At 43.5% G+C, this 16437-nt stretch overlaps 14 non-coding genes across 14 annotated transcripts; 11 read left to right on the top strand and 3 right to left on the bottom strand.

The window, feature by feature from the left end:
• The first annotated feature begins 522 nt into the window (after positions 1 to 522).
• TRNAS-GCU (transfer RNA serine (anticodon GCU)) lies at positions 523 to 604 on the top strand. Its single transcript has one exon. It is a non-coding gene; the product is annotated as a tRNA-Ser (tRNA).
• A 546-nt stretch (positions 605 to 1150) lies between these two features.
• On the top strand, positions 1151 to 1222 carry TRNAT-CGU (transfer RNA threonine (anticodon CGU)). Its single transcript has one exon. It is a non-coding gene; the product is annotated as a tRNA-Thr (tRNA).
• A 1497-nt stretch (positions 1223 to 2719) lies between these two features.
• TRNAI-UAU (transfer RNA isoleucine (anticodon UAU)) lies at positions 2720 to 2814 on the bottom strand. Its single transcript has 2 exons — positions 2777 to 2814; positions 2720 to 2755 (listed from the first exon to the last, which is right to left on the bottom strand). It is a non-coding gene; the product is annotated as a tRNA-Ile (tRNA).
• Positions 2815 to 3836: 1022 nt separating this feature from the next.
• On the top strand, positions 3837 to 3908 carry TRNAT-UGU (transfer RNA threonine (anticodon UGU)). The gene has a single exon. It is a non-coding gene; the product is annotated as a tRNA-Thr (tRNA).
• A 687-nt stretch (positions 3909 to 4595) lies between these two features.
• On the top strand, positions 4596 to 4677 carry TRNAS-GCU (transfer RNA serine (anticodon GCU)). The gene has a single exon. It is a non-coding gene; the product is annotated as a tRNA-Ser (tRNA).
• A 546-nt stretch (positions 4678 to 5223) lies between these two features.
• On the top strand, positions 5224 to 5295 carry TRNAT-CGU (transfer RNA threonine (anticodon CGU)). Its single transcript has one exon. It is a non-coding gene; the product is annotated as a tRNA-Thr (tRNA).
• Positions 5296 to 7878: 2583 nt separating this feature from the next.
• Positions 7879 to 7950, top strand: TRNAT-UGU (transfer RNA threonine (anticodon UGU)). Its single transcript has one exon. It is a non-coding gene; the product is annotated as a tRNA-Thr (tRNA).
• A 1294-nt stretch (positions 7951 to 9244) lies between these two features.
• TRNAT-CGU (transfer RNA threonine (anticodon CGU)) lies at positions 9245 to 9316 on the top strand. The gene has a single exon. It is a non-coding gene; the product is annotated as a tRNA-Thr (tRNA).
• A 1499-nt stretch (positions 9317 to 10815) lies between these two features.
• TRNAI-UAU (transfer RNA isoleucine (anticodon UAU)) lies at positions 10816 to 10910 on the bottom strand. Its single transcript has 2 exons — positions 10873 to 10910; positions 10816 to 10851 (listed from the first exon to the last, which is right to left on the bottom strand). It is a non-coding gene; the product is annotated as a tRNA-Ile (tRNA).
• A 1022-nt stretch (positions 10911 to 11932) lies between these two features.
• TRNAT-UGU (transfer RNA threonine (anticodon UGU)) lies at positions 11933 to 12004 on the top strand. The gene has a single exon. It is a non-coding gene; the product is annotated as a tRNA-Thr (tRNA).
• Positions 12005 to 12691: 687 nt separating this feature from the next.
• TRNAS-GCU (transfer RNA serine (anticodon GCU)) lies at positions 12692 to 12773 on the top strand. The gene has a single exon. It is a non-coding gene; the product is annotated as a tRNA-Ser (tRNA).
• A 546-nt stretch (positions 12774 to 13319) lies between these two features.
• Positions 13320 to 13391, top strand: TRNAT-CGU (transfer RNA threonine (anticodon CGU)). Its single transcript has one exon. It is a non-coding gene; the product is annotated as a tRNA-Thr (tRNA).
• A 1497-nt stretch (positions 13392 to 14888) lies between these two features.
• TRNAI-UAU (transfer RNA isoleucine (anticodon UAU)) lies at positions 14889 to 14983 on the bottom strand. Its single transcript has 2 exons — positions 14946 to 14983; positions 14889 to 14924 (listed from the first exon to the last, which is right to left on the bottom strand). It is a non-coding gene; the product is annotated as a tRNA-Ile (tRNA).
• A 1022-nt stretch (positions 14984 to 16005) lies between these two features.
• TRNAT-UGU (transfer RNA threonine (anticodon UGU)) lies at positions 16006 to 16077 on the top strand. The gene has a single exon. It is a non-coding gene; the product is annotated as a tRNA-Thr (tRNA).
• The last annotated feature ends 360 nt before the right edge of the window (positions 16078 to 16437 follow it).

Below are 16437 nucleotides of genomic sequence, written 5' to 3'. Positions count from 1 at the left end.
AAAGACCTTGATAATCTTGTGATGACAGATGCAGATGATCACGGTGAAGCCCTTACTCTATTGAACAGTACAGCGGTTCTGGGTTGCACGCCTTTCTCTATTTACAGGGACGTTGATGTGGCAAAATTTAATTGGAAAAGGGTTATTGCCATCACTCACTATTTAAATTCAATGACATCACAGGAAGCAGCAGCATCTGAACTTTGATCTTGGCTGGAAACGTTGAATGATGCCAAACACTGGGAAACTGGAGCTTGCGTTATGCTGGTTTTACTACTAATGGTGTGCCATACGGAAGCTCAAGCACCTTCCTCTGGATTAGTGTTGTGAACCCTCCAGGAGCTCTTGTTATATTTTTCTGAACTTCAACTTGATGTGTTTATCTATCAATGGCCGGGTAAGGAAGAACGAGTCAACGATCTTGTTTCTACTATGACAAACATGATCTATTTTTCACTGACTTTGCACCACCATTGTTTTATCTCTTCTTTAAGCATGGGACTCGAGCACCGTTCCCAAACAGACGAGGTGGCCGAGTGGTTAAGGCGATGGACTGCTAATCCATTGTGCTCTGCACGCGTGGGTTCGAATCCCACCTTCGTCGTATTTTTTCTTTATAGTCTGCATTTAAACATAGACCAAAGTCTTTCAACCTCCCTGTGAAAGACAGGAATGAGTACAGATATGGAAATAGAGATGTAAAAATAAGTTCATTGGTGCAGGCAGAGAATGAAATTAGTCAAAGACTTTCCTCGTAGGTTTCCATTCTTTACTATTATAGGAGCCAAAATCAGCGCAGTTAGTAAATTCCCAAGCTTACATCCCAAATTCTTTTTTCTTTTAGTTGTCTGCCTTTTACATGTTCCTTTTGCCATCATTCTGACCTGCTATCTAAACTCATGAACCTGTTCAGCATCCTACTCAATACATACATACCCGTAAAAGTACATACTCAAACGCATACCGACAATGTATCACCAACATAAGCACACACGCTTTCGCAAATCAGATGTATGATGACGTACTGAACACATGCAGAGATATACAGCCATTTTTACACAACCAGAAATTCATATACCTGGAGATCTACCTAGGTAAAACCCATGGTTTCTTTGCACTTTCTGTTGTTGGCTGTGAGCAAGCAGCAGGTGGCCTTGTAGCTCAGTGGCAGAGCACTGGTCTCGTAAACCAGCGGTCATGAGTTCAAACCTCATCAGGGCCTCGGGCGGATTATTTTCAAAAAGCACGGGGAAGAGAAGCCAGAGTTGCACCATCTACAGAGAACCTTTTATGACGGGATGCATCCTCATAATTGAAGTCTTCCACAGAAGGAGTGAAATAGAGTTCGAGAGGAAGGCCTAATGTTTTCAGGCAAAGACTGACAAAAACCTTGCAATGTCGCATGTAGCTGCTTTGGTGAAAAGACTGTTCAAGTTCACAATGCAACGGAGGGGTGTTCCCCGTCTCCATACAATCATCTCTTTGATAATGTAAACGTGCCAGGCGTGTTGAAAGACAAAGACAGACACAACCGCACATACCAGTTGAAGGAAGACAGCCAGCAAACACATTTGTATAGAGGTAAGCAAGCCTCAATTAGAGATGTGAGTCCCTCCGTTTCTGTGGGAGTCCACAAGTTTAATAAAAAATGAACACATATCTTTCATGTTCTAATGATTACCAATCTTTCTGATTAGCTCTGCATAGCTCCAATGGCTATGTGTGTGTGTGTGTGTATGTGCCCGTGTGTGTAGGGGAAGGGGTCGGTAGATGTGTTCACGCAGAGCAAGTTGCATACATCGCCAACAGCCATTCTCTCCTGCTCCTGTGCATCCAGTTCGGAAGCGAACCCACCCAATTGTTCTATATGTCTGCTACCCTGACCGCATTCACACATCATTGGCTATTAGTATGCAGCTTGTGGGCGCTGTCAATGGGATATAAGCACCATTCCCCATGTCTGCAATAGCTAGACCAGATTCGGAGGTATGATGAGCAGGGGTCCAGGCACTTCGCCTGACGAACGCCTGACGAACGCCGGGCTTAGCCCTGCCGGGCCTAGCCCTGAGGGGCCTAACTGGGCATGGCCCTGTGTAAGGTAGGCTGAGCAGGGGACCACTTGCAACTAACCTTCGGCACCAATCAGGCATGGAGAGGTCTGTGCAAATGCCCAGCCCTTTAGCAATCTCGATCTGCAAAACCTTCAACTCCTAATTCTCATGGCTCCCAGAAGCCCTAGCCCATATGCAAATGAGGCGAGTTCCTATCAGCATCCTTGTTCTGCTTGATTTTATCAAAGTGACTGCCTGATTAGTGAAAGGGTATTTATTCTCAGAGGTTTGCTTCAAAGGCGATAATGCAGTAAATAGACAACATTATTCTTTGTAAGTTGATATTGTCTCCTGGATCCTACTCCAGTAACCCTTTTTCTACCTTTACAAATGTCTTCCGTAAGTGGTGCTCAGCAGAAAATGGAGTATAATAACAGTTGACATTTTTTATTTTCTGTTCTATTTTCAAAAACCCTCCGTAGCTGTATTTAAAGCGCAAACACCCCATAAATAACTTGCAATGAGTATTCCATGTCTAAAAGGCAGAGGAGCTGTCATACAACATTAACTGACAATCAAGGAAACCTTGAGGTGAACCAAAAAATGTCCAGAACATTTATTGGTTCAATAATTCAGTTTTGAGGTGAATTAGTAAAAAGTTCCAAAGTTGCTCCAGGTGAGGCTTGAACTCACAACCTCGGCATTGCTCACTGCATGTACTGCTGTATAAGTACCGCGCACTAACCGATTGCGCCACTGGAGCTGCTGTGTTTTGGTTTTCGACATGAAACTACACCCACAAACACACACACAAGTGTACAAAAGCACCCACAAGCTCTGGCATTGTCTTTTTAGCTGACACCAAATTATGGGTTCCTTGTAGTGCCTATATTGTGCCACTGGAGCTTACCTTTTAGCCTGATATACACTTTGCCACTGATGTTCAGCCAATGGTGCAGTCAAATGTCCCTTCTACATTTTTGTCATGCTGCAGGCAGTGCCACTGGAGCCAGCATGATGCTCTTCCTCATATTCAACACGTGTCAATTGAAACACCTCCCAATGTCATCTTGGCGATGCCTATAAACACCCCAGGACTTTGATGAATTTTTCTCAACAGCAAGTGAGGCAGTTTTCCTGCAAACGGCTGGATGTACCTCAACAAGGAACGCATTGTGGTTCTATTTTGAAGATGTTTGTGTTATTACCTGTAAAGACTTGAATGCCTAACATAATACCTGTAGACGAGGTGGCCGAGTGGTTAAGGCGATGGACTGCTAATCTGCTGTACACGCGTGGTTTCGAATCCCACCTTTGTCGATTTTAACTTTTGAAATCTTTTTTAAACATCTGCATTGCTCTAAGCACCATTGCCATTGGCTTTCAAAGAACATACAGACAAAAGTGAAAATATGCATGTTAGTTGATTAAGAAGGACACAAACAAGGTTGTCGTGTTACTGGCAGGAATGCAATCTGCTGTGCTTGACTACCCTTTGAGCCAGAATCCGGATAGAAATTTAAAAAAGCAAAGGTAATATCCATATTGTCTCTCTGCTGCCATGTACATGTTTTTTTCAACTTTCACGCATCACATCTCCTCATTAGTCACCCTAAAATTGCGCGGAATACGCACAAATTAGCTGCTCCTCAAAAAATCGGCCAGAAAAAAACAGGTCAAATCACAATCATATACATACATTCTCACACACCCTTCAAATATGTCTACCCAGTAAACATCATGTTGTGTGCTCGTTGTGTTGCTGTTATGCGTCATAACCTGAGGGGCTCTGTAGCTCAGTGGCAGAGCACTGGTCTTGTAAACCAGGGGTCGTGAGTTCGATCCTCATCAGGGCCTCCAAATGGTAATTTTCTTGAACATTGTTGAATAGGAACTGATATTGCACATTGTACCTGTGCAACCTTTTACCAATGGATTCGGGCCTATAACAAAGCCACAAGCGCAAGGTGTCTGAATAGACTGTGGGGAAGGTCGGCTTTCTGGACCTAATTTCTTCAAGAAAAAGACCTTGATAATCTTGTGATGACAGACGCAGATGATCACGGTGAAGCCCTTACTCTATTGAACAGTACAGCGGTTCTGGGTTGCACGCCTTTCTCTATTTACAGGGACGTTGATGTGGCAAAATTTAATTGGAAAAGGGTTATTGCCATCACTCACTATTTAAATTCAATGACATCACAGGAAGCAGCAGCATCTGAACTTTGATCTTGGCTGGAAACGTTGAATGATGCCAAACACTGGGAAACTGGAGCTTGCGTTATGCTGGTTTTACTACTAATGGTGTGCCATACGGAAGCTCAAGCACCTTCCTCTGGATTAGTGTTGTGAACCCTCCAGGAGCTCTTGTTATATTTTTCTGAACTTCAACTTGATGTGTTTATCTATCAATGGCCGGGTAAGGAAGAACGAGTCAACGATCTTGTTTCTACTATGACAAACATGATCTATTTTTCACTGACTTTGCACCACCATTGTTTTATCTCTTCTTTAAGCATGGGACTCGAGCACCGTTCCCAAACAGACGAGGTGGCCGAGTGGTTAAGGCGATGGACTGCTAATCCATTGTGCTCTGCACGCGTGGGTTCGAATCCCACCTTCGTCGTATTTTTTCTTTATAGTCTGCATTTAAACATAGACCAAAGTCTTTCAACCTCCCTGTGAAAGACAGGAATGAGTACAGATATGGAAATAGAGATGTAAAAATAAGTTCATTGGTGCAGGCGGAGAATGAAATTAGTCAAAGACTTTCCTCGAAGGTTTCCATTCTTTACTATTATAGGAGCCAAAATCAGCGCAGTTAGTAAATTCCCAAGCTTACATCCCACATTCTTTTTTCTTTTAGTTGTCTGCCTTTTACATGTTCCTTTTGCCATCATTCTGACCTGCTATCTAAACTCATGAACCTGTTCAGCATCCTACTCAATACATACATACCCGTAAAAGTACATACTCAAACGCATACCGACAATGTATCACCAACATAAGCACACACGCTTTCGCAAATCAGATGTATGATGACGTACTGAACACATGCAGAGATATACAGCCATTTTTACACAACCAGAAATTCATATACCTGGAGATCTACCTAGGTAAAACCCATGGTTTCTTTGCACTTTCTGTTGTTGGCTGTGAGCAAGCAGCAGGTGGCCTTGTAGCTCAGTGGCAGAGCACTGGTCTCGTAAACCAGGGGTCATGAGTTCAAACCTCATCAGGGCCTCGGGCGGATTATTTTCAAAAAGCACGGGGAAGAGAAGCCAGAGTTGCACCATCTACAGAGAACCTTTTATGACGGGATGCATCCTCATAATTGAAGTCTTCCACAGAAGGAGTGAAATAGAGTTCGAGAGGAAGGCCTAATGTTTTCAGGCAAAGACTGACAAAAACCTTGCAAAGTCGCATGTAGCTGCTTTGGTGAAAAGACTGTTCAAGTTCACAATGCAACGGAGGGGTGTTCCCCATCTCCATACAATCATCTCTTTGATAATGTAAACGTGCCAGGCGTGTTGAAAGACAAAGACAGACACAACCGCACATACCAGTTGAAGAAAGACAGCCAGCAAACACATTTGTATAGAGGTAAGCAAGCCTCAATTAGAGATGTGAGTCCCTCCGTTTCTGCGGGAGTCCACAAGTTTAATAAAAAATGAACACATATCTTTCATGTTCTAATGATTACCAATCTTTCTGATTAGCTCTGCATAGCTCCAATGGCTATGTGTGTGTGTGTGTGTATGTGCCCGTGTGTGTAGGGGAAGGGGTCGGTAGATGTGTTCACGCAGAGCAAGTTGCATACATCGCCAACAGCCATTCTCTCCTGCTCCTGTGCATCCAGTTCGGATGCGAACCCACCCAATTGTTCTATATGTCTGCTACCCTGACCGCATTCACACATCATTGGCTATTAGTATGCAGCTTGTGGGCGCTGTCAATGGGATATAAGCACCATTCCCCATGTCTGCAATAGCTAGACCAGATTCTGAGGTATGATGAGCAGGGGTCCAGGCACTTCGCCTGACAAACGCCGGGCTTAGCCCTGCCGGGCCTAGCCCTGAGGGGCCTAACTGGGCATGGCCCTGTGTAAGGTAGGCTGAGCAGGGGACCACTTGCAACTAACCTTCGGCACCAATCAGGCATGGAGAGGTCTGTGCAAATGCCCAGCCCTTTAGCAATCTCGATCTGCAAAACCTTCAACTCCTAATTCTCATGGCTCCCAGAAGCCCTAGCCCATATGCAAATGAGGCGAGTTCCTATCAGCATCCTTGTTCTGCTTGATTTTATCAAAGTGACTGCCTGATTAGTGAAAGGGTATTTATTCTCAGAGGTTTGCTTCAAAGGCGATAATGCAGTAAATAGACAACATTATTCTTTGTAAGTTGATATTGTCTCCTGGATCCTACTCCAGTAACCCTTTTTCTACCTTTACAAATGTCTTCCGTAAGTGGTGCTCAGCAGAAAATGGAGTATAATAACAGTTGACATTTTTTATTTTCTGTTCTATTTTCAAAAACCCTCCGTAGCTGTATTTAAAGCGCAAACACCCCATAAATAACTTGCAATGAGTATTCCATGTCTAAAAGGCAGAGGAGCTGTCATACAACATTAACTGACAATCAAGGAAACCTTGAGGTGAACCAAAAAATGTCCAGAACATTTATTGGTTCAATAATTCAGTTTTGAGGTGAATTAGTAAAAAGTTCCAAAGTTGCTCCAGGTGAGGCTTGAACTCACAACCTCGGCATTGCTCACTGCATGTACTGCTGTATAAGTACCACTGGAGCTGCTGTGTTTTGGTTTTCGACATGAAACTACACCCACAAACACACACACAAGTGTACAAAAGCACCCACAAGCTCTGGCATTGTCTTTTTAGCTGACACCAAATTATGGGTGCCTTGTAGTGCCTATATTGTGCCACTGGAGCTTACCTTTTAGCCTGATATACACTTTGCCACTGATGTTCAGCCAATGGTGCAGTCAAATGTCCCTTCTACATTTTTGTCATGCTGCAGGCAGTGCCACTGGAGCCAGCATGATGCTCTTCCTCATATTCAACACGTGTCAATTGAAACACCTCCCAATGTCATCTTGGCGATGCCTATAAACACCCCAGGACTTTGATGAATTTTTCTCAACAGCAAGTGAGGCAGTTTTCCTGCAAACGGCTGGATGTACCTCAACAAGGAACGCATTGTGGTTCTATTTTGAAGATGTTTGTGTTATTACCTGTAAAGACTTGAATGCCTAACATAATCCCTGTAGACGAGGTGGCCGAGTGGTTAAGGCGATGGACTGCTAATCTGCTGTACACGCGTGGTTTCGAATCCCACCTTTGTCGATTTTAACTTTTGAAATCTTTTTTAAACATCTGCATTGCTCTAAGCACCATTGCCATTGGCTTTCAAAGAACATACAGACAAAACTGAAAATATGCATGTTAGTTGATTAAGAAGGACACAAACAAGGTTGTCGTGTTACTGGCAGGAATGCAATCTGCTGTGCTTGACTACCCTTTGAGCCAGAATCCGGATAGAAATTTAAAAAAGCAAAGGTAATATCCATATTGTCTCTCTGCTGCCATGTACATGTTTTTTTCAACTTTCACGCATCACATCTCCTCATTAGTCACCCTAAAATTGCGCGGAATACGCACAAATTAGCTGCTCCTCAAAAAATCGGCCAGAAAAAAACAGGTCAAATCACAATCATATACATACATTCTCACACACCCTTCAAATATGTCTACCCAGTAAACATCATGTTGTGTGCTCGTTGTGTTGCTGTTATGCGTCATAACCTGAGGGGCTCTGTAGCTCAGTGGCAGAGCACTGGTCTTGTAAACCAGGGGTCCTGAGTTCGATCCTCATCAGGGCCTCCAAACGGTAATTTTCTTGAACATTGTTGAATAGGAACTGATATTGCACATTGTACCTGTGCAACCTTTTACCAATGGATTCGGGCCTATAACAAAGCCACAAGCGCAAGGTGTCTGAATAGACTGTGGGGAAGGTCGGCTTTCTGGACCTAATTTCTTCAAGAAAAAGACCTTGATAATCTTGTGATGACAGATGCAGATGATCACGGCGAAGCCCTTACTCTATTGAACAGTACAGCTGTTCTGGGTTGCACGCCTTTCTCTATTTTCAGGGACGTTGATGTGGCAAAATTTAATTGGAAAAGGGTTATTGCCATCACTCACTATTTAAATTCAATGACATCACAGGAAGCAGCAGCATCTGAACTTTGATCTTGGCTGGAAACGTTGAATGATGCCAAACACTGGGAAACTGGAGCTTGCGTTATGCTGGTTTTACTACTAATGGTGTGCCATACGGAAGCTCAAGCACCTTCCTCTGGATTAGTGTTGTGAACCCTCCAGGAGCTCTTGTTATATTTTTCTGAACTTCAACTTGATGTGTTTATCTATCAATGGCCGGGTAAGGAAGAACGAGTCAACGATCTTGTTTCTACTATGACAAACATGATCTATTTTTCACTGACTTTGCACCACCATTGTTTTATCTCTTCTTTAAGCATGGGACTCGAGCACCGTTCCCAAACAGACGAGGTGGCCGAGTGGTTATTGTGCTCTGCACGCGTGGGTTCGAATCCCACCTTCGTCGTATTTTTTCTTTATAGTCTGCATTTAAACATAGACCAAAGTCTTTCAACCTCCCTGTGAAAGACAGGAATGAGTACAGATATGGAAATAGAGATGTAAAAATAAGTTCATTGGTGCAGGCGGAGAATGAAATTAGTCAAAGACTTTCCTCGTAGGTTTCCATTCTTTACTATTATAGGAGCCAAAATCAGTGCAGTTAGTAAATTCCCAAGCTTACATCCCAAATTCTTTTTTCTTTTAGTTGTCTGCCTTTTACATGTTCCTTTTGCCATCATTCTGACCTGCTATCTAAACTCATGAACCTGTTCAGCATCCTACTCAATACATACATACCCGTAAAAGTACATACTCAAACGCATACCGACAATGTATCACCAACATAAGCACACACGCTTTCGCAAATCAGATGTATGATGACGTACTGAACACATGCAGAGATATACAGCCATTTTTACACAACCAGAAATTCATATACCTGGAGATCTACCTAGGTAAAACCCATGGTTTCTTTGCACTTTCTGTTGTTGGCTGTGAGCAAGCAGCAGGTGGCCTTGTAGCTCAGTGGCAGAGCACTGGTCTCGTAAACCAGCGGTCATGAGTTCAAACCTCATCAGAGCCTCGGGCGGATTATTTTCAAAAAGCACGGGGAAGAGAAGCCAGAGTTGCACCATCTACAGAGAACCTTTTATGACGGGATGCATCCTCATAATTGAAGTCTTCCACAGAAGGAGTGAAATAGAGTTCGAGAGGAAGGCCTAATGTTTTCAGGCAAAGACTGACAAAAACCTTGCAATGTCGCATGTAGCTGCTTTGGTGAAAAGACTGTTCAAGTTCACAATGCAACGGAGGGGTGTTCCCCATCTCCATACAATCATCTCTTTGATAATGTAAACGTGCCAGGCGTGTTGAAAGACAAAGACAGACACAACCGCACATACCAGTTGAAGAAAGACAGCCAGCAAACACATTTGTATAGAGGTAAGCAAGCCTCAATTAGAGATGTGAGTCCCTCCGTTTCTGTGGGAGTCCACAAGTTTAATAAAAAATGAACACATATCTTTCATGTTCTAATGATTACCAATCTTTCTGATTAGCTCTGCATAGCTCCAATGGCTATGTGTGTGTGTGTGTGTGTATGTGCCCGTGTGTGTAGGGGAAGGGGTCGGTAGATGTGTTCACGCAGAGCAAGTTGCATACATCGCCAACAGCCATTCTCTCCTGCTCCTGTGCATCCAGTTCGGAAGCGAACCCACCCAATTGTTCTATATGTCTGCTACCCTGACCGCATTCACACATCATTGGCTATTAGTATGCAGCTTGTGGGCGCTGTCAATGGGATATAAGCACCATTCCCCATGTCTGCAATAGCTAGACCAGATTCTGAGGTATGATGAGCAGGGGTCCAGGCACTTCGCCTGACGAACGCCTGACGAACGCCGGGCTTAGCCCTGCCGGGCCTAGCCCTGAGGGGCCTAACTGGGCATGGCCCTGTGTAAGGTAGGCTGAGCAGGGGACCACTTGCAACTAACCTTCGGCACCAATCAGGCATGGAGAGGTCTGTGCAAATGCCCAGCCCTTTAGCAATCTCGATCTGCAAAACCTTCAACTCCTAATTCTCATGGCTCCCAGAAGCCCTAGCCCATATGCAAATGAGGCGAGTTCCTATCAGCATCCTTGTTCTGCTTGATTTTATCAAAGTGACTGCCTGATTAGTGAAAGGGTATTTATTCTCAGAGGTTTGCTTCAAAGGCGATAATGCAGTAAATAGACAACATTATTCTTTGTAAGTTGATATTGTCTCCTGGATCCTACTCCAGTAACCCTTTTTCTACCTTTACAAATGTCTTCCGTAAGTGGTGCTCAGCAGAAAATGGAGTATAATAACAGTTGACATTTTTTATTTTCTGTTCTATTTTCAAAAACCCTCCGTAGCTGTATTTAAAGCGCAAACACCCCATAAATAACTTGCAATGAGTATTCCATGTCTAAAAGGCAGAGGAGCTGTCATACAACATTAACTGACAATCAAGGAAACCTTGAGGTGAACCAAAAAATGTCCAGAACATTTATTGGTTCAATAATTCAGTTTTGAGGTGAATTAGTAAAAAGTTCCAAAGTTGCTCCAGGTGAGGCTTGAACTCACAACCTCGGCATTGCTCACTGCATGTACTGCTGTATAAGTACCGCGCGCTAACCGATTGCGCCACTGGAGCTGCTGTGTTTTGGTTTTCGACATGAAACTACACCCACAAACACACACACAAGTGTACAAAAGCACCCACAAGCTCTGGCATTGTCTTTTTAGCTGACACCAAATTATGGGTTCCTTGTAGTGCCTATATTGTGCCACTGGAGCTTACCTTTTAGCCTGATATACACTTTGCCACTGATGTTCAGCCAATGGTGCAGTCAAATGTCCCTTCTACATTTTTGTCATGCTGCAGGCAGTGCCACTGGAGCCAGCATGATGCTCTTCCTCATATTCAACACGTGTCAATTGAAACACCTCCCAATGTCATCTTGGCGATGCCTATAAACACCCCAGGACTTTGATGAATTTTTCTCAACAGCAAGTGAGGCAGTTTTCCTGCAAACGGCTGGATGTACCTCAACAAGGAACGCATTGTGGTTCTATTTTGAAGATGTTTGTGTTATTACCTGTAAAGACTTGAATGCCTAACATAATCCCTGTAGACGAGGTGGCCGAGTGGTTAAGGCGATGGACTGCTAATCTGCTGTACACGCGTGGTTTCGAATCCCACCTTTGTCGATTTTAACTTTTGAAATCTTTTTTAAACATCTGCATTGCTCTAAGCACCATTGCCATTGGCTTTCAAAGAACATACAGACAAAAGTGAAAATATGCATGTTAGTTGATTAAGAAGGACACAAACAAGGTTGTCGTGTTACTGGCAGGAATGCAATCTGCTGTGCTTGACTACCCTTTGAGCCAGAATCCGGATAGAAATTTAAAAAAGCAAAGGTAATATCCATATTGTCTCTCTGCTGCCATGTACATGTTTTTTTCAACTTTCACGCATCACATCTCCTCATTAGTCACCCTAAAATTGCGCGGAATACGCACAAATTAGCTGCTCCTCAAAAAATCGGCCAGAAAAAAACAGGTCAAATCACAATCATATACATACATTCTCACACACCCTTCAAATATGTCTACCCAGTAAACATCATGTTGTGTGCTCGTTGTGTTGCTGTTATGCGTCATAACCTGAGGGGCTCTGTAGCTCAGTGGCAGAGCACTGGTCTTGTAAACCAGGGGTCGTGAGTTCGATCCTCATCAGGGCCTCCAAATGGTAATTTTCTTGAACATTGTTGAATAGGAACTGATATTGCACATTGTACCTGTGCAACCTTTTACCAATGGATTCGGGCCTATAACAAAGCCACAAGCGCAAGGTGTCTGAATAGACTGTGGGGAAGGTCGGCTTTCTGGACCTAATTTCTTCAAGAAAAAGACCTTGATAATCTTGTGATGACAGATGCAGATGATCACGGTGAAGCCCTTACTCTATTGAACAGTACAGCGGTTCTGGGTTGCACGCCTTTCTCTATTTACAGGGACGTTGATGTGGCAAAATTTAATTGGAAAAGGGTTATTGCCATCACTCACTATTTAAATTCAATGACATCACAGGAAGCAGCAGCATCTGAACTTTGATCTTGGCTGGAAACGTTGAATGATGCCAAACACTGGGAAACTGGAGCTTGCGTTATGCTGGTTTTACTACTAATGGTGTGCCATACGGAAGCTCAAGCACCTTCCTCTGGATTAGTGTTGTGAACCCTCCAGGAGCTCTTGTTATATTTTTCTGAACTTCAACTTGATGTGTTTATCTATCAATGGCCGGGTAAGGAAGAACGAGTCAACGATCTTGTTTCTACTATGACAAACATGATCTATTTTTCACTGACTTTGCACCACCATTGTTTTATCTCTTCTTTAAGCATGGGACTCGAGCACCGTTCCCAAACAGACGAGGTGGCCGAGTGGTTAAGGCGATGGACTGCTAATCCATTGTGCTCTGCACGCGTGGGTTCGAATCCCACCTTCGTTGTATTTTTTCTTTATAGTCTGCATTTAAACATAGACCAAAGTCTTTCAACCTCCCTGTGAAAGACAGGAATGAGTACAGATATGGAAATAGAGATGTAAAAATAAGTTCATTGGTGCAGGCAGAGAATGAAATTAGTCAAAGACTTTCCTCGTAGGTTTCCATTCTTTACTATTATAGGAGCCAAAATCAGCGCAGTTAGTAAATTCCCAAGCTTACATCCCAAATTCTTTTTTCTTTTAGTTGTCTGCCTTTTACATGTTCCTTTTGCCATCATTCTGACCTGCTATCTAAACTCATGAACCTGTTCAGCATCCTACTCAATACATACATACCCGTAAAAGTACATACTCAAACGCATACCGACAATGTATCACCAACATAAGCACACACGCTTTCGCAAATCAGATGTATGATGACGTACTGAACACATGCAGAGATATACAGCCATTTTTACACAACCAGAAATTCATATACCTGGAGATCTACCTAGGTAAAACCCATGGTTTCTTTGCACTTTCTGTTGTTGGCTGTGAGCAAGCAGCAGGTGGCCTTGTAGCTCAGTGGCAGAGCACTGGTCTCGTAAACCAGCGGTCATGAGTTCAAACCTCATCAGGGCCTCGGGCGGATTATTTTCAAAAAGCACGGGGAAGAGAAGCCAGAGTTGCACCATCTACAGAGAACCTTTTATGACGGGATGCATCCTCATAATTGAAGTCTTCCACAGAAGGAGTGAAATAGAGTTCGAGAGGAAGGCCTAATGTTTTCAGGCAAAGACTGACAAAAACCTTGCAATGTCGCATGTAGCTGCTTTGGTGAAAAGACTGTTCAAGTTCACAATGCAACGGAGGGGTGTTCCCCATCTCCATACAATCATCTCTTTGATAATGTAAACGTGCCAGGCGTGTTGAAAGACAAAGACAGACACAACCGCACATACCAGTTGAAGGAAGACAGCCAGCAAACACATTTGTATAGAGGTAAGCAAGCCTCAATTAGAGATGTGAGTCCCTCCGTTTCTGTGGGAGTCCACAAGTTTAATAAAAAATGAACACATATCTTTCATGTTCTAATGATTACCAATCTTTCTGATTAGCTCTGCATAGCTCCAATGGCTATGTGTGTGTGTGTGTGTATGTGCCCGTGTGTGTAGGGGAAGGGGTCGGTAGATGTGTTCACGCAGAGCAAGTTGCATACATCGCCAACAGCCATTCTCTCCTGCTCCTGTGCATCCAGTTCGGAAGCGAACCCACCCAATTGTTCTATATGTCTGCTACCCTGACCGCATTCACACATCATTGGCTATTAGTATGCAGCTTGTGGGCGCTGTCAATGGGATATAAGCACCATTCCCCATGTCTGCAATAGCTAGACCAGATTCTGAGGTATGATGAGCAGGGGTCCAGGCACTTCGCCTGACGAACGCCTGACGAACGCCGGGCTTAGCCCTGCCGGGCCTAGCCCTGAGGGGCCTAACTGGGCATGGCCCTGTGTAAGGTAGGCTGAGCAGGGGACCACTTGCAACTAACCTTCGGCACCAATCAGGCATGGAGAGGTCTGTGCAAATGCCCAGCCCTTTAGCAATCTCGATCTGCAAAACCTTCAACTCCTAATTCTCATGGCTCCCAGAAGCCCTAGCCCATATGCAAATGAGGCGAGTTCCTATCAGCATCCTTGTTCTGCTTGATTTTATCAAAGTGACTGCCTGATTAGTGAAAGGGTATTTATTCTCAGAGGTTTGCTTCAAAGGCGATAATGCAGTAAATAGACAACATTATTCTTTGTAAGTTGATATTGTCTCCTGGATCCTACTCCAGTAACCCTTTTTCTACCTTTACAAATGTCTTCCGTAAGTGGTGCTCAGCAGAAAATGGAGTATAATAACAGTTGACATTTTTTATTTTCTGTTCTATTTTCAAAAACCCTCCGTAGCTGTATTTAAAGCGCAAACACCCCATAAATAACTTGCAATGAGTATTCCATGTCTAAAAGGCAGAGGAGCTGTCATACAACATTAACTGACAATCAAGGAAACCTTGAGGTGAACCAAAAAATGTCCAGAACATTTATTGGTTCAATAATTCAGTTTTGAGGTGAATTAGTAAAAAGTTCCAAAGTTGCTCCAGGTGAGGCTTGAACTCACAACCTCGGCATTGCTCACTGCATGTACTGCTGTATAAGTACCGCGCACTAACCGATTGCGCCACTGGAGCTGCTGTGTTTTGGTTTTCGACATGAAACTACACCCACAAACACACACACAAGTGTACAAAAGCACCCACAAGCTCTGGCATTGTCTTTTTAGCTGACACCAAATTATGGGTTCCTTGTAGTGCCTATATTGTGCCACTGGAGCTTACCTTTTAGCCTGATATACACTTTGCCACTGATGTTCAGCCAATGGTGCAGTCAAATGTCCCTTCTACATTTTTGTCATGCTGCAGGCAGTGCCACTGGAGCCAGCATGATGCTCTTCCTCATATTCAACACGTGTCAATTGAAACACCTCCCAATGTCATCTTGGCGATGCCTATAAACACCCCAGGACTTTGATGAATTTTTCTCAACAGCAAGTGAGGCAGTTTTCCTGCAAACGGCTGGATGTACCTCAACAAGGAACGCATTGTGGTTCTATTTTGAAGATGTTTGTGTTATTACCTGTAAAGACTTGAATGCCTAACATAATACCTGTAGACGAGGTGGCCGAGTGGTTAAGGCGATGGACTGCTAATCTGCTGTACACGCGTGGTTTCGAATCCCACCTTTGTCGATTTTAACTTTTGAAATCTTTTTTAAACATCTGCATTGCTCTAAGCACCATTGCCATTGGCTTTCAAAGAACATACAGACAAAAGTGAAAATATGCATGTTAGTTGATTAAGAAGGACACAAACAAGGTTGTCGTGTTACTGGCAGGAATGCAATCTGCTGTGCTTGACTACCCTTTGAGCCAGAATCCGGATAGAAATTTAAAAAAGCAAAGGTAATATCCATATTGTCTCTCTGCTGCCATGTACATGTTTTTTTCAACTTTCACGCATCACATCTCCTCATTAGTCACCCTAAAATTGCGCGGAATACGCACAAATTAGCTGCTCCTCAAAAAATCGGCCAGAAAAAAACAGGTCAAATCACAATCATATACATACATTCTCACACACCCTTCAAATATGTCTACCCAGTAAACATCATGTTGTGTGCTCGTTGTGTTGCTGTTATGCGTCATAACCTGAGGGGCTCTGTAGCTCAGTGGCAGAGCACTGGTCTTGTAAACCAGGGGTCGTGAGTTCGATCCTCATCAGGGCCTCCAAATGGTAATTTTCTTGAACATTGTTGAATAGGAACTGATATTGCACATTGTACCTGTGCAACCTTTTACCAATGGATTCGGGCCTATAACAAAGCCACAAGCGCAAGGTGTCTGAATAGACTGTGGGGAAGGTCGGCTTTCTGGACCTAATTTCTTCAAGAAAAAGACCTTGATAATCTTGTGATGACAGACGCAGATGATCACGGTGAAGCCCTTACTCTATTGAACAGTACAGCGGTTCTGGGTTGCACGCCTTTCTCTATTTACAGGGACGTTGATGTGGCAAAATTTAATTGGAAAAGGGTTATTGCCATCACTCACTATTTAAATTCAATGACATCACAGGAAGCAGCAGCA

The sequence above is a fragment of the Ambystoma mexicanum genome, unplaced genomic scaffold (assembly GCF_040938575.1).
Source record: "Ambystoma mexicanum isolate Mex_15411 unplaced genomic scaffold, UKY_AmexF1_1 Mex_scaf46, whole genome shotgun sequence".
NCBI classification, from domain to species: domain Eukaryota; kingdom Metazoa; phylum Chordata; class Amphibia; order Caudata; family Ambystomatidae; genus Ambystoma; species Ambystoma mexicanum.
Note: the sequence above shows the minus strand (reverse complement) of the source record. Positions and strands in the feature narration are given on the sequence as shown.